The following is a 16,945-nucleotide window of genomic DNA, read 5'->3' on the forward strand; positions in this document are numbered from 1 at the left end:
ATCAACATCAAAACATATGACTTTTCAACACTTTACACGACCATTGCTTAAGATAAATGAAAGACTAGACTTTTTGACATCATAGACAGTTGCATCTTCAACAAAAATGGAAATCGGAAACATTCATATCTAGTGATCAGTCATCCGAAAAATTACTTTATTAAACACCACTCTGATTCCACGCACAGGTACTCTGAAGTTGAAATAAAAAAAATTACGCTGGAGTTCCTTGTTGACAATATATCCGTAGTCTTTAGTGATCAGATCTTCAAACAGTCTGTTGGAATTCCCAGGGGTACGAATTGTGCTCCTTTATTAGCTGACCTGTTTTTATATTCTTATGAAGCTACGTGAGAAGAAAAAATCTCTTGCTGTGGCCTTCGATTCGACATTTAGATATATCGACGACGTCTTATCTATTAATAATAATAATTTTCATTCATATGTCGATTCGATATATATCCTTGTGAACTAGAACTAAAAGACACTCCAGAGTCGTCCACTTCTGCTTGATACTCAAATATTTTATTGAAAATAGATATTAACAGCCATCTAACAACTCAACTTTATGGAAATCGGGATAAATTCAGCTTCTCCATCGTAAACTTCCTATATTTATGATGCAATATTCCATTATCACTAGTATATGATGTGTATATATCTCAAATGATTCGATACGCAAGATCTTGTTCTGCGTATGACCAGTTTTTAAATCGAGGCAGGCTACTGATAAAAAAAATTGATGGTACAGGGGTTTCAACAGTCTCGTTTAAAATCAGCATTACACAAATTCTATGGTCGTTATAACTATCTAGTTTGCCAATACCACCTATCATTGGGTCAAATGCTGTTTGACGTGTTTCATACTAATTGTTGTCTCGTGGGGATCCGGGTTAGAATAGGTCCTTATTTGTCGTAAGAGGCGACTAAATGGGGCGGTTCTTCGGGTGAGACCGCAAATACCGAGGTCCCGTGTCACAGCAGGTGTGGCACGATAAAGATCCCTCCCTGCTCAATGGCCCTAAGCGCCGAGCATAGGCTTAAATTTTGCAGCCCTTCACCGGCAGTGGTGACGTCTCCACATGAGTGAAATATTCTCGAGAAGGACGTTAAACAATATTCAATCAATTAATCATACTGATTGTTAGGCCGTTCTTGACACTGATTTTGACTATGGATAGCTCCGTTTACCTGATCAAGATATAGGGCTCACGGCGGGTGTGACCAGTCGACAGAGAATGCTTACTCTTCCTGGGCGTGTGTTCCCACCTTTGGTATATTCAGAGGTCCATGTTTGCCCAACTCTCTACTTCTGTATTGCTTATAGGAGTTATGAGACTGATCACTGTTCGTTATCTTCACTTTCGTGACAGCTCTACTGGTGACAGTTTTTAGCCATGTCTTTTTATGACAGAGGAAATTTACATCAAAATCAATTGAAACATGCTTAAAGTTCATGTTTTATAATGCAACTGGGAAATTGCAGGTAAAATTAAAACTGCAGCAAAAATACCTTTTAATGCTACGTTACTTAGATAGCAGACGCTGTAAATAAGATATAAAATGTGTGACACGTTTGATTTTGTGATCATTAATTCCTAATTGATTTTTAATTTCAAATCGGTGAGTCGAAAGCTCTATATATCAATAGAAATCTAATCTGTAGTCCAAGTTGATTGATTTGTAAAAGTAAGTTATAAAAAGATTGATTTGTAAAAGTAAGTTATAACAAAAGGCCCACAGGCCTTATCGGTCACCTGAATACTAAAAGTATCCCTATTTCCATGGGCTATGAAATCTAGAAAAAAATTCTTGTTCTGAATATCTAAGCTAAATTCTAATGTTCAGCAACAGTATAAAACAATATGTGTTCTTAAAACTTCACTGCCCTCAAAAGTGCATACACTGATGAAAGGCTTTAAATAATAGGTGTATTAACATTAAAACATCAAAATATATTACTAATTTGGACTCATCCTAAAGTCATAACCCTGGGTTTTGATTGAAATTCACCTTTTTTTGTACATCCCTTTCTGCTATTCCTAAGTATGCATTTAGATTTTATAGAGTATCAGCAAACTTACACATAAATACTATATACTAAGTTTGGCCCCACCCTGGGGTCAAAACCCTTACTCTGGGGAAAATCAAATTTACAATTTTGGTAAAAGACTACCTGCTCTATCCATTTAGTTTCAATTCAGTATCAAAAGCACTAAAGAAAATGTTATTTAAGTGTTTTACACATAAACACTATATAACAAGTTTGGCCCCGCCCTGGGATCAGAACCCCTACCCCGGGATCATGAAATTTACAATTTTGGTAGAGGCCTTCCTGCTCTACATCACTATGCATTTAGTTTTTCTTACATGTGTGTGGAAATTTGTCAATTTTGGGCAGTTTTTGCCCCGCCCCTAGGGCCCCAGGAATCCTGAAATTTACAAATTATGTTCCCCTTGTTCTAAATATGTTTCATACCAAATTTGAAAAGATATCAAGAAGTTAAAAATGTCTATTGTTCACACATTTGATAACTGACCATTTTGGCCCCACCCTGATACCATAACCCCTACACCTGGAATAATCAAATTTACAATTTTGGTAGAGGCTTTCCTCCTCTACATTACTATGCATTTAGTTTTTCTTACATGTGTGTGGTTCTTGAGAAGAATATTTTTGAAAATTTGTCATTTTTGGACAGTTTTTGCCCTGCCCCTAAGGCACCAGGCGTGCAGGAATCCTGAAATTTACAATTTATGTTCCCCTTGTTCCAAATATGTTTCATACTAAATTTGAAAAGAATTGGAATGATTGTTATCAAGAAGAAATTAAAAATGTCTATTGTTCACACACTTAATAACTGACCATTTTGGCCCCACCCCGATACCAAAACCCCTACCCCTGGAATAATCAAATTTACGATTTTGGTAAAGGACTATCTGTTCTTTCTAAATATCTATTTATTTTTAATTTAATATTAATAGCACTAAAGATGTAATTTAATTGTTTTACACATAAATACTATATAACACGTTTGGCCTCGCCCTGGGGTCAGAACCCCCACCCCGGGGATAATGAAATTTACAATTTTGGTAGAAGCCCTCCTGCTCTACATCACTATGTATTTAGTTTTTCGTATATGTTTGTGGTTCTTGAGAAGAAGATTTTTTTAAAATTTGTCAATTTTGGGCTGTTTTTGCCCCACCCCTAGGGCCCCAGGGGTACTGGAGTCCTGAAATTTACAATTTATGTCCCCCTTGTCCCAATGATGCTTCATACTAAATTTGAAAAGAATTACAAGGGTAGTTATTAAGAAGAAGTTAAAAATGTTCAGTTGTTAACGCACGACGGACGACGACGGACGAAAACCAATTGTAATAGAAGTTCATTGGTCATACTTCTCTTCTTAGATAAACAGAAATTAGGTATATATACCGTTACACAAAAATAGGAGATGGGATCATCTTGTTGAATCTGAAACTACACTAATCTATGCATGTTATGTGACAATATACTCAGTACATGATGAATCCCTTACCTGGTGATTCGGGGGTCCCTTGGTTCGAACCCCGCTATTGTGAGTTGAGTTACACATGATAATTCCTGCATGGGTGGGGGTGGGGGTCTGGTTATATTGGAACCTTAGAAAAAAAATTAGTAGTCGGTGTACCAATCATCAGTGCCTCCTCCCCCCCTAAAATGTTCAAATTTAAGGTAAATCGTGGTATCTTGTTTAGATAGATGTACTAAACAATAAAAGATGCAATAATATCTTCCACTCCCGGAGAAATAAATGACAAAATCTTTTGATTTCTTGAATTATTTTATTGGGAGAGCTTATTTTTTTCCAAAAACCTTAAAATTTGCGTCATTTTACGAATTTCACCTTATTAAAAATGATGGAAAATAGTATAAATGCTTAAATAGGAGACATATTTCAAGCCCTATAAAATCTGTAAAATCCTGGAGCTTCCGGGGGCTTCGCCCCCTGGGCCCCCACCTCAAGGCGGCCCCCAGACCCCCTGCCTTATAGAGTGCCCCCCCCCCCCCCGTAACCGCAATTCTTGGATCCGCCCCTGACCATAGTGATTCAACTACCCGACCAGATAATGTGCATATCAATGTAGTTCTGTGGTAGAACATCTGATGGAGTCCAGAGTCAAGGGTCACATGTTGGAATCCCGACCTGATCGGTTTCATTACCATGCAACATTTTGTATAAGATAATACCGGTAATGTTAAAATTTCAATACAAAATTGTTTGTAATTGTGAATTTGTAATTTGCAGTTACGAAGTATCAATTTTATACCGGTATTACAAATTCAAATCATCAATTTAAAACTTACAAAGTGTTTAATAAATATTTGAAAATCGTTTTATTAAAATTCGGTTACATAATTGTGTTAAGAAAAGGAAACCCATATACTTGACAAAAGAATATTGGTATACTGGTATTGAAAATTGAAAGGCAATTCTGTCAATAAAACTTGTGTATATGTGTATCATAATATTCGTCACAAAACATTAACGTCTATAAGTGTATCATGAAAGGCGAAGATAACGAACAGAGATCAATCTCATAACTCCTACAAGCAATACAAAATAGATAGTTGGGAAAACACGGACTCCTGGACACACCAGAGGTGGGATCAGGTGCCTAAGAGGAGTAAGCATCCCCTGTCGACCGGTCACACCCCCGTGAGCCCTATATCCTGATCAGTTAAACGGAGTTATCCGCAGTCAAAATCAATGTGCCAAAAACGGCTCAACAATCGGTACGAAACACGTCAGACAGCATTTGACCCAATGATAGATTGTATTGACGAACTAGATCGTTATAACGACCATAGAATTTGTGAAATGCTGACTTCAATCGAGACTGTTGAAACCCCTGTACCATCAAATTGTTTGTCAGTAGCTTAACTCGATTTACAAACTGACCATACGCAGAACATTGTACTTATACACGTGTCTCCTAGACCACACGATACATTGCATGTAAGGTGAAGATAACGAACAGTGATCAATCTCATAACTCCTATAAGCAATACAAAACAGATAGTTGTGCATGTGTTGGTAGACAGTAAATGTGTCTATCAAACTACAATACTTTTACTCATTTAAGTTGTATTTAGTAAGAAGGGGATATGATAATCTGGATATTTTACTATGATCGTGTTTGATGTATTCGATAATTTATGGACACAAACAGTTTACAATGATGCCAACGTTTGGTCACCGGAAAGAAGATGTCGTAAAATGGATGTATTCGTGACGTTGTCTGTAGTACATTTATTATATTTTCATATTACATAACCTGCCTACACACACCGTAACAACAAATCTAAACAATTAATTCCGTTCTTTATATAGTTAAAAAATCATTTTCAGTATTCGGACAAAAATAGACTCTTAGTGAGGTTATTCTTTGAACCAAGTCTTAGAATCATCAGGAAATGGGACTTAGAGAGGATTCCTATAAATTATGTTCTTCATATTTCTTTTCTCCGACATTTCCTGTAAATAAAAAAAAACAACCCACAATGCTTGTCAGTCAAAGATTTAGAACTGTGATGTGTGTGGTGCGATCTTACCAAGTCCGCGTATATCTGTTTCTTTTATATAATTACATGTACATAATTAAGATAATCACTTCTCTTCGCACATTTATATTATCTACTATATATCTTGGCCCGTGGGGATTCGAGTTAGAATAGTGTCTCAGTACCCCTTGCTTGTCGTCAGAGGCGACTAAATGGGGCGGTCATTCGGATGAGACTGCAAAAACCGAGGTTTCATGTCACAGTAGGTGTGGCACGATAAAAATCCTTCTCTGCTCAAAGGCCGTAAGGGCCGAGCATAGGCCTAAATTTTGCAGCCCTTCACCGGTAATGGTGACGTCTCCATATGAGTGTAAAATTCTCGAGCACAATACAATACTAGTATACAACCATATATAAATGTACATCTACTATATATTTAGCATATATCTACCTTATAGGAAATAAATTCAAATAGCTTTATCGTTGCTGTAGTATGGATAAGCTATATCTATATCAATTTGAATCTCATGGAAATTACATCAAATACATCGTAAGTACAAATTTTCGTGTGGTTTAATTTTCAAGGTTTTTTGAGAGAAAAACACCACATTCTATTCGTGGTGACTTAATTTCATGGCTGAATGTTCGGTGGGTTCTTTTTACGGAAGGTTTCTAGTTAGTAAAAAGTTTACATCTGTGGTTATGAATATTAAAATCCAACGAAAACATGTTTTACATAGCCTTTATAAATGCAGGAAAAAGTAAATGACTTGTTGAAAGAATGTTTCTTTTCATGATACATTTTATGTAATCGTTTAGTCACATACTTCAGCAATTGATGATCTCAACCCCTTCCTATCTGATGTAAACCTCGTCAACTGATATTTGCTGTACATATTTAAGAACACATGATCTGATGGTGTACTTGTCATTTATTATGTAATTAACGTAATCAGTGAACAGCTTGAAAAAGTGAGAGATTACCTTCCAAATGAGAACCATTTAAAAACATGCACGATGCATATAATCATGATATTATGATATTTATATCATGCAATGTTTTTATTTCTTTGAACATCAGAGATGAGAGCAATCTGTAGCACCCGGTGATCTTCCAAATATGTAGCAAACCACGCATTTGATACGTCAAAATTGACACTTATCTTTAAAAAAAAAAAAAAAAAAAAAAGACATTGCATTCTAGATCTATGATAATATTTAATTCATATTTGCATATTCTACATGTAATGATAAGCATTGTAATTTAATCACCGACTTGACAGATACCATCATATACACATGTGTTATGCGAATTTTTTGTTCTTGGCCAGAGAAAAGAACGTGTTTACCTTTTGTCTTAATTCTCACTTATACCAGCTGGTTACTGTGCTATTTGTTCTAAAGATTAAATGTGTCAATTTAAAAACAAAAGCGAAGGATTTTGCATTTGTGTCTCAAAATTCTCATCCAATACACTTTTTAGTCACAATGTAAGATACATTTCCATAAGTTGAAACAAATCAAATCTTGATATAAAAATTAATCATACAATAAACGTTTTGAACAAATTTTACAAAAGGACAAAATATATACAATAATGAAAGTTCGTTTAAGCATAAACTCTACTATATAAGGTCATATAGAATATATTTAACCTCTATCAGAAGTACTCTGGTTGAGTTCCTGACATATTATTTTAGTATAAAATATTTTTTCATCTTGCTATCCGTCGCATCACGTGCCTCTATATAAAATCCGTACATGTACTCACGTCACCCTGTATTTGATAACAAACACAGCTATAAATGCTGGCTCTTTTCATGTTATATACATATGTAGTTACATAAATTCAATAAGGGAAATACCACATATATAAAGTGTCATTTACATACCTTTTTCTAGTAAATTGTGACGTCATTTGGAGAATGGTTCATGACTACAAGACATTTTTTGTGCACCATCTGCCTTTTTTTTAAGAGACGAGGAATGAAGGGGAAGGTAGCATTTCTATGTCTTTAAGTAGTCCTAAAGAGCGAAACATTTATCATCTACGGTCAAAAAATCTCTACCAATGTTCCAGAATAAGATACGATATTGACTTTATAAAATTTGCTTATGTTCCGTGCATAAAAATATTTTTGAAAAGTTGAGAACAGGACTTGTTCCTCTGTAAATCTCCAATGATTTAGAACATACTTATGTTAGCAGTTTAAGATAAACGGCTGGCCATCGCCTTGTGTCATAATTTAAGATATGAAGCACTGTCAAAACAGAAACAGATCCATTGACCCTTCTACTGAAAACGATTCCCATATGTATCTCGTTTTCTTTCTGAATAATCCAGCGATGAAATTCACTAAATGCTCCGTGTTTCCTTTATTAATACTTATGCTCTTGGAACTTTGGTATCATCGGTGCTTAATTCAAAGTCTTTTATTCATTTAAAGAGCAAAGACATTTCTGACTATGGGTATAAAACAAAACAAAGTGAAAAAAACCCACCCAAATAGGCCGAAAATAAACCAAAAATTGAATTTGAATATGAACAAAATAAAAAATTACTATCAGTAAATATTTCATAATGATAATCTAATGCTAGGGACATGTACGTGTATATAATTTCAATATTCCAAAAACAGTAGGAAAAAAGATCGAAGCTCAGTTACATCATCAGCTGAAACATCGCAATGCATGTCATTGATGATGGTATATTTGCATTCTTTTGAGGGACGGGGGAGGGGGTATGCATAATGGTGAGAAATTGGAGGAGTCTAAACTTTTATTGGCATCTAATCGAAAAGGTGTTTCATAGTTTAGGATGTCTAATGATAAGATGCGGAAAGACGGACTTGGTGCCAAGTAATTAGATGGTCACAGAATAGAGCATACTGGGGAATCCTGGTTGAAAACTCATGCGCAGACCAGCTTGAAGAGGGCTAATTAAGTAAGTAATGAGAGGATGTTAATTTTTTATTCTAAATATAACTCTTAAAGTACAAAAATTTCAATTATTAAAAAGGTAATCCAACGATATACACATATTAAAGACATATGAACTCTATATAATGCATAGAAAAATTCTAAACCATGGTCATAATATAGACCGAAACTGTTCTCTGATTACGTTCATTATTGATGGCTATTCAGTGTCTGTATACCGTTAATAAAGAATAGTTAAATCTTAATCAAATTCGTCAATACGCTTTCATTCTCTTAGGGGTATTTAGTTGCGATGAAACAGCTGATATCGTGGATTATATCCTTAACAATTACTCTGTAGGTCAAGAGAAACTGAAGCCCCATCAGAAACAAAAACCCTCTAAATTGCGTTGTTCATTTTCAACCTGTCAAGCATAATTGGAAATGTACAGAAAGGTGGCACTGGTGGTGTTTTCTTACGCTCAATTATAGAAAATATTAATCTACAGTTCACGGAAAAACTATAAAAGCTAAGGAAATTCGATCTGCCTCCCGAGTTTGACACTATTACATAATTGGAGCTCTCTACGGAAGCTGGCAGCGAACGACATTTTGAACAGTTTTCTTGAAAACATTTATGTGTAAATTGCATCTGTTACTTTAAATGCGTACGCCGTTTAGAATAAAGGCTTTGTTTAGACATAAAAATTGGTTTACTGTGGCGCTAAATGATATTAAAACAGTTGATGGTTTTGTTATAACATATGTCCCAAGGGCGGCGTATCACGTTCATACTATACTAAGAAAGGAATGGGTAGGTGAAGAGTTTTATTTAAAGGAAATTTTAGAAATGTTACGTTGTCCCTGCCCATAGCTAAATCGCGCGTACATTACAAATTAATTGCAAATTGCCAAAGCAGGCGATACATTGTGCGCGTGGCGAATTTGCGCATGCGCGGAAAGGCATGAAACCATCAATATGCAAGACGGGTGTCTGAACAACGTTTTGAAAAATAAGATATAATTTTACTTTTATCTGATTTAAAGCAGTGAATTTTGACGATCCGAAAAATTTATATGATTTCGATTTCGGCGATAAGACGGGTTTAAGCAGTGGTATAAGACGTAATGGGTAAATGTTTTTGCATTTAATATGCAACATCAAATGAAGAATAGGTGCATGACGATGATTTTGACTGTCGATTTGCGTGTTATATGCCGATATCTTTAAAACTGTCTACATTAACGTTTAATGATCAAAGAACGGGGTCCCCAAATCCTATCACTGCATTCCAATTATTTGTGTAATACATGAACCAGAAAAATTACAATGATTTTAAACTACAATAATAACTGCAAAAATCGCATCACTATTGATGGAATCCCCTAATTTGTTCGATTCAAATGTTCAATTTTTAATTTGGTGTTTGTTGTGTTTTTTGGGGGTTTTTTTTTTGGTTCTCTTGAATGGAATTTAACTTTGCAGTTGTAGATTGTTTAAATATCAGACTAGTAGATTAGGACAGTGAAAACATTTGAATCTACACTTTACAGAAAGAAAAAAATATCATTAAGCATACGACAATGATTTGATGTATTAGCAGATATATATTGGTATGATTCTTATGCTCCTTTTAAAATCAATATGATTTTTCCAAGTAGGTTGTGCTTGATGAAGGCATTAAAATGAGGCCATTGATGTGATTTGAAAAATTGTCACTTTTTAAAAAACTGATCAATTAAGTTATATAAAGACTACCCTAGTGGGGTTAGAATGCCTATGAAAAAAACCCACCATGTTATAATAAGAACATATATACCAGATAGGTATGATTATGGAATCTAATAATTCTATGGATTATCAGTAGATGGTTTACAATAAACATAATATCAAAACGTAAGTCTGCCCAATCCAGAATAAACTACGATGGGAAGACAATTTATGCGCAGATGCTTTTTGTGAATATTCTAACCTTTTACCTTTTTTTCTACGGAGACAATGCAACATTGTCCTAAAGACGACAGCACGACGGCAAGGATCTAGGTGTGAAACATGGTTTATTCTTAAAATTTGACCATAAATATTCATATACTTTTAGAGAGTAGCTAAAGGGGTTCCCTGGAAAGTATAATTCATGCTTGATATGATTTTACCAAGTCTGGAGATACATATCTAATGCGACATTATTAATGGCCCCTGTATTATGTTAATGTACAGGACTTACTTTACCTTTTTGCTTAGGAATAGCAAATGTGACTCTCTAGATTATACACGCCATTTCTAATGCATTTTACTCATCTCAAATCAAATGCTTAGCAATTATATATTTTTCTGACACTAAGTATCTTTTAATTTATTGCTGTGCAACAAGCTGAGTTCGTGCAGGTACTTACACCGTGTAAACCCTACTTACTGAAACAGGCAATTTAGAGTTTATCGGGATACTATATATATTATATATTTGCTTATCAGATAGAAACAGGGACTTAGTTTCAAATGTTTACAACGAATAATGCAATTTGAATCACTTATAGTTTTGCTGAATCAGCTCTTTACATATTTTTATTAATAACGATTTCAAGTCTGTTGAAATGACTATAGTTATGTGATTTAAAGCAGTCTTTATTTTAAAAAATCATAGTTTTAAAATAGTTTTGAAAAATAATGATATATGTCATTGCAGTCAATAACTTGCAGAACACCATGCAGTCCATTTATTTATAATCTAGCTATTTGGCTACCACAAATTCAGGACCTTTTCGGAATGAATCTGGTCAAATTCGGTGCATTGACAACTATGATAAACAGATAATGAACATTCAGTTTTCGTATACATGTACGTTACTATATAAATGACAAAAGCAGCAATTGACCTGTATCTCTATATTATGTACCCCGACATAAAAACACGACGTCACAAGACAAAAACATGGACTCAAACCAATATTACTCAGACCTGGATTTCTCGAAAAAATCTAATGACTGATTTGGAAGAGCGTTCTATCCCTTCCATTGGATAAACGCAATGGAAGAAAGGATTACAAAACTCAGAGACTTTCAATCACACAGGGAACTGTCTATCGCCATCGTTCATCCTGCACACAAAGAACTATTTTCTGAACATATAAATGACCCCATTTAACAGATCTGTAACTATATACTGGTTAGTATAGAGAGTGTTAGACATTATGTTCGAAGTAAAATTGTTTCGCGTAACAGCAGCATCCAAAGGCATCATTGGTGATATAGAATATTGTTTAAACAAACATATTTTTATGCTAAAACAATTTTTCCACACACACATGCAGGACTATAGCCAATTCAAAATGACTTTTAAGATAGTATTTAAATGATCAGTTTTTTAACATGGACAGGCATATTGTATTATTTGTACATAGTATCCACGTACAGGTCTCACAACTTCCTAAGATCCTAATCCTAATCCTGATCTCTTTGATTGTCGTGCAGTAATACATAGATATACATGTATGTAGTATGGTAAGACACAGATTCATAGACAAAGTGTTCATATAAAGCGCAATAAGTAGGTATGTACACTGTATCATACATATGAAATTTGCATTTTATATACAACTGATGAAATTGTACAAGACCTTGTTGAAAGCTTTGTATGATCGTATTTCTTGCAAGTAAATAAATAATTACCCCAACAAAATATAAAAAAATTCAGGTTTATCAATGTAGGCACCGTGACTGGACGTTGTTGTGATAATTCAATTGTATCTTTGACATGTCGCTGGCAAGAACCTTTTCCAAATGAAGAGCAATATTGCATATATACTTATTGTGTCAAGCATAATCTATGTATTGTCTTGATCAAAATCGAAAAGTTTGATTATAGTAAAACAGACATTGAAAGTCTTTAAAAGCTCACAAAGGATGACGTATTGTCCACTTCATATATTCAGTAGACATCCGTCACACATTTCTTTATATTGTATGTTGGTCTTGTAGAATGAAACATGTAGCACTACATGGAGAAATTTGGACAACACTTTCGCCTTTCGTTTGAGGGGACGGGGCACGTATCAAATATTGGTTTGGGAATATGGTCTAGTATGCAGACTTTGCAATATGTTTTCAAAATTGTTCAGTATATGTTTCATTTCATCACTTTACTTATATATTACCATCATTCCGTTACAACATACACAACATGTATCCTTCCTCCTAAGCACCTGATCCCAGGTACATTATGTATATCCAGGGGTCCGTGTTTGCCCTACTCCCAATTTTGTTTTCTTTAAAGGAATTATGAGATTGTTCACTGTTCGTTATCTTCCCTTTTACATTGATTTGTGGTTGATATCAGCCTCTTTTGAAGTTGAAATATCAGAAACATAATACTTTTTACGTTATATTGTTTCTTTATGATGGTATAAATAGAAGTTATGCAAACATTATATTATGCATTTAAATACACACCTTAAATGTTTCAGATGAAACGAAGACAACATAACAACGGTAGAGGCACATAGAATGAAGGTTTTCAGAATTTTTTGTCGCGGTTTTAACTAAAATACTTAGTAAATGTATCACTCCACGAGAAAATGCTCTATACCGATTTCCATTATGAGTGGCGCCGGCAGGATTGAAATTGACAGTAAAACTCACCCAGGTGTGACAGGACAGGTGTCTAAACCAGGATATATGTAATTCACGGATTTTTATCAATGTAAATTCTGTGTATATAGACAATCTATTGAGAATGGTGGCTTTTTTACACCGAGGGCCTCCCTTGACGCTGTAAAACCTATACCCAGCTGATAATGGCAGTATATCAGTATCACAAATCATTTTTATTACACAGGTAAATGGAGTGATACGTAGGCTTTACTCATTTCCAATAGTATTAAGTACTCAGATGACAATAAATATATATATTTTAGCCAATCAGCTGGCGGAGAGGCAGTCGTGTTATCTGTTGCTGATTTTCACGCCACCGGAAGGGAATATCAATGCAGATTCCAATCAGATTCAAACATTTTTTTTTTTCAAATTAGAAATCTGGGTTATTCACGAAGACTATGTTTATGATATTTCCACGCGCATAATTTATGGAATATCAAAATATCAGATAAAGAATTATCGGACTTTTGGTGAGTACTGTATGCGCATGGCAAACATAATAAACAGTACATGTGTACGTGATATATTCTCAAGCATTTCTTATGTTTACAACTCGACTCTTCCCTGAGATTTCAATTCGACACATGTTTGTAAATGGTTTTTTTTTAAATATGGTATATATGTGATAATATATTAGTTGATTAGAACAGAAGAAACGATGCTTTGATTGGTCTGTCAAATGTCTTTTACTATGAACATACTCACTTCAGCAGGTACTTGAAATTCTTTGAAGGATCCAGTGCGCAGCCAGTGTATGGATATGTGCTATCCAACTTCAAGGACAACTTCTGATATCTTAATAGCAGTGCCATTATGCATAACATGTAGTGGAATACGTTAGATTTTGACTCGATCATATTCTAACAGATTTGAAATAAGATGACGTAATATTCTATAGACAGAATAAGGTACATGTATTGAGGCTTTGCAAATTTGACTTTTGAACAAAGATTTTAAGCATTATTCGTTTTATTTACAAGCTATTTCCATAGAAACCTATGTTTATGTGTTCATTCAGCAGTGAATATTCTAAATCCGCTTTGATCCGTTTTCTTTGTATATGTCGAAGCTTTTATTGACTTATTACTAACCAGTGTTTGGAGACATTTTATTTTTTAGAATTGGATGAACTATTGTGGAGAGACGAACCATGGTGTGCTGAAGTAGATGTAAGTATATAGAGTTTAGTTTAACCCCCCCCTCTCTCTCTTCTCTCTCTCTCTCTCTCTCTCTGAAATAAATTAATCACTTAAAACCACCGTGTTTTATCGATGGTTGTGTCAATCGCACAACACTGTATTAGTATATAACACGTATTCAATGAAACTCATTTCATGTTAATTAAACATGCACATTGATATTAATCACAAAAACATATGATTTATCTAAAATGTATTAATTATCGAAGGTCTGATACCTCTAACGTTACTAATAATGGAACTTTGAAACGTTGACTATAAAATAATTTCAAAACATCTACCAGTGTATTCGTGGAGCTTTTCCGACTTTATGATGTATTTTTTAAACAAAAGTTTTGTTATTAAAACCGCCTAAACCAAGAATGTAATGGGAAACAAAGAAAAAAACGGTTCTCGTGATAAAAAATTCGGGACCAACATCATTCGTCCTAGAAAATGGTCACTGACTTCTCGGTCAGAAATATATTCTCAGATTAACAAGCAGTCTTGAAGTCTTCCTAGACAAATGAATAAGAAAAATCAAGTGCTGTCTAAAGATTAAACATGAAACATATAAATTTGACGGTACAGTCAGAGAACTAAGGAAGCTGGGATATTTTTTTCTCTCTAGGGAAAACAAGTTTCGGATCACTTCTCGGCATTTGAGCATACATAACAGGACATCATCACTACAGAGCGGTTAATGTAAATAAAACGGAGATTTGATGTAGGCCATGTGTAACTGTGTACAAAATAAAAAACGACAACTGGTGCACCGCTTCACCACGGGAATCAAAATGTCACCTGTTCTGGGTTCTGGTGTTTAAAATCTTGCTGAAATATGCCTACCCTATGATTTATGACACCATGGTTCAACCAAAAAATTATGTATCGTATTCATCAAGACTTCATGATGGAAAATATTAATTTTGACACGTGATATTCTTTGTGAGGTAGAGACTTCGTTTGTCTTTATTTACAACTTTAAGGTTTGCATGCACAGAAAGGTGTTTAAGTGCAAGTGGGGTACTTTGGAATATGTATCACGTCTTTTATGATATTAATACGCTAGTTTAATAATATAACGATGTGCTCTTTGAAATATTATCATTACCCGAGAGCTAAACATATAAAACTGCGGTTGGCCATTAAAGTAGGTGTAATGAAAGAGTCATAATTTCAAACATCTAGAGGACAAGACCACACGAGCGAAGCAAGTCGTTTACTGCTTCTCCAAATAAGCATTTATGTGAAAAAGATTACATGCTTAAATGTTCGTCGCGGAACTTTTGTCAAGAGAGGAAGTTCTCCAATGAGGCTGAGCATTACCTACAGCCTCAAAGATGGTTCTTTATGGCTACAAACACCTCATTTCGTTGAAAAGTCAAGAAAACAGGCATTCTTATGTTGCGAGGAAATTAAGGATAATGACGAAATAGTTGTAAAGAAGATTCCTGTCCAATAATGGAACTATTTCCCATGAAATTGGGACAGTTATATTACATTGGTTTCCTTTCTCTGCTCAGTAGTAATTGCTTCATAAAAAGTCAACAACAAGCTTTGTAATGAGAGAGAGAGAGAGAGAGAGAGAGAGAGAGAGAGAGAGAGAGAGAGAGAGAGAATGGGTGAAATTTCACAAAAGTGGTACCAAAGGCATAGCAAACATTCGTAACATGTAACAATATTGATTTAGAAATTCCATACCTAAAGCAGGTGCTCTTCGTGTACACATGGTTTAGTCATTCTTATTCGCTGTACCCCAACTGGTATGGCACTATCAATAATACATACCCGGATATGTCCAGTAGGCAATGAGTTGGCTATTTGGAAAAAAGATCTGCTCTAGATACATTTTCTAAGGGTATAGCATCTGTACGCAATGTGCAAAGGTTTCTTTTTCAAACGTAAATTTTGATGTCTTCCTGCTTCCAGACATGATATTTACACGAATAAGGAAATGTTTAAATTTCGATTCCATGCCTTTAAATAATTCAAAACCATAAGATATATTTGATGAGCAATTTAGTGTCAAATTTGAGTATTCAAATAAAATACAATGTTTCACAGGAGTCTGTCAATCTATTTACGAAGCGGATGAATATACAACAAAACATGTTAATGAATAAATAATGCTAAAAGGTCCTGTCCATATGTTTTGTATTTACTCTCCCTCAGCGAAATTTAAAATCATTTAATGGCATCTTCCGCTTCAATTCAATTCTAACACTTGAAAAAAGACAACATATTTGGAACGACATTCTATTTTTTTTTTACTGAAAGGAATTTAAACATTTCCACTTTCACAGCTATGAATATAGAAAAAGTATTGTTCAAATTTCATCTCATGTGTTTTATTATTCATTTAAAAAAGATTTATATTTGAGAAAAGCAATGTTTGATAGCAAATCTGGCACTGCGACATAACACAGCAAACTTGTAATTTATAAATTGTTATCATGTTATGTTCAATGGAATTTAAAATTTTTGCGCCGACTGCTTTAGAAATAAATTTGAGTAATTTGACTTTCGTGAAACTCTACCGAAGATATACGAGGTGACAACAGATCATGAGATAAATTATTACATTGGTATTTCAGACAGTCACGGGGCGATCTTACTACAGAATAAACGTACGAGTTACTTCATCATACT

General features: G+C 34.5%; 1 long non-coding RNA gene across 2 annotated transcripts in view; it reads left to right on the plus strand.

The window, feature by feature from the left end:
- The first annotated feature begins 13,430 nt into the window (after nucleotides 1–13,430).
- LOC125655891 (uncharacterized) overlaps nucleotides 13,431–16,945 on the plus strand; it is a 23,019-nt gene continuing 19,504 nt past the window's right edge. Inside the window, exons 1-2 of one of the 2 annotated variants that reach the window (XR_007362919.2) lie at nucleotides 13,431–14,023; nucleotides 14,235–14,284. This is a non-coding gene — a long non-coding RNA (uncharacterized LOC125655891). Of the gene's footprint in view, nucleotides 14,024–14,234; nucleotides 14,285–15,131; nucleotides 15,247–16,945 lie in introns of those variants that run through there. The other variant, XR_007362920.2, reaches the window with a different exon arrangement.

The sequence above is a fragment of the Ostrea edulis genome, chromosome 7, assembly GCF_947568905.1.
Source record: "Ostrea edulis chromosome 7, xbOstEdul1.1, whole genome shotgun sequence".
Classification (NCBI taxonomy): domain Eukaryota; kingdom Metazoa; phylum Mollusca; class Bivalvia; order Ostreida; family Ostreidae; genus Ostrea; species Ostrea edulis.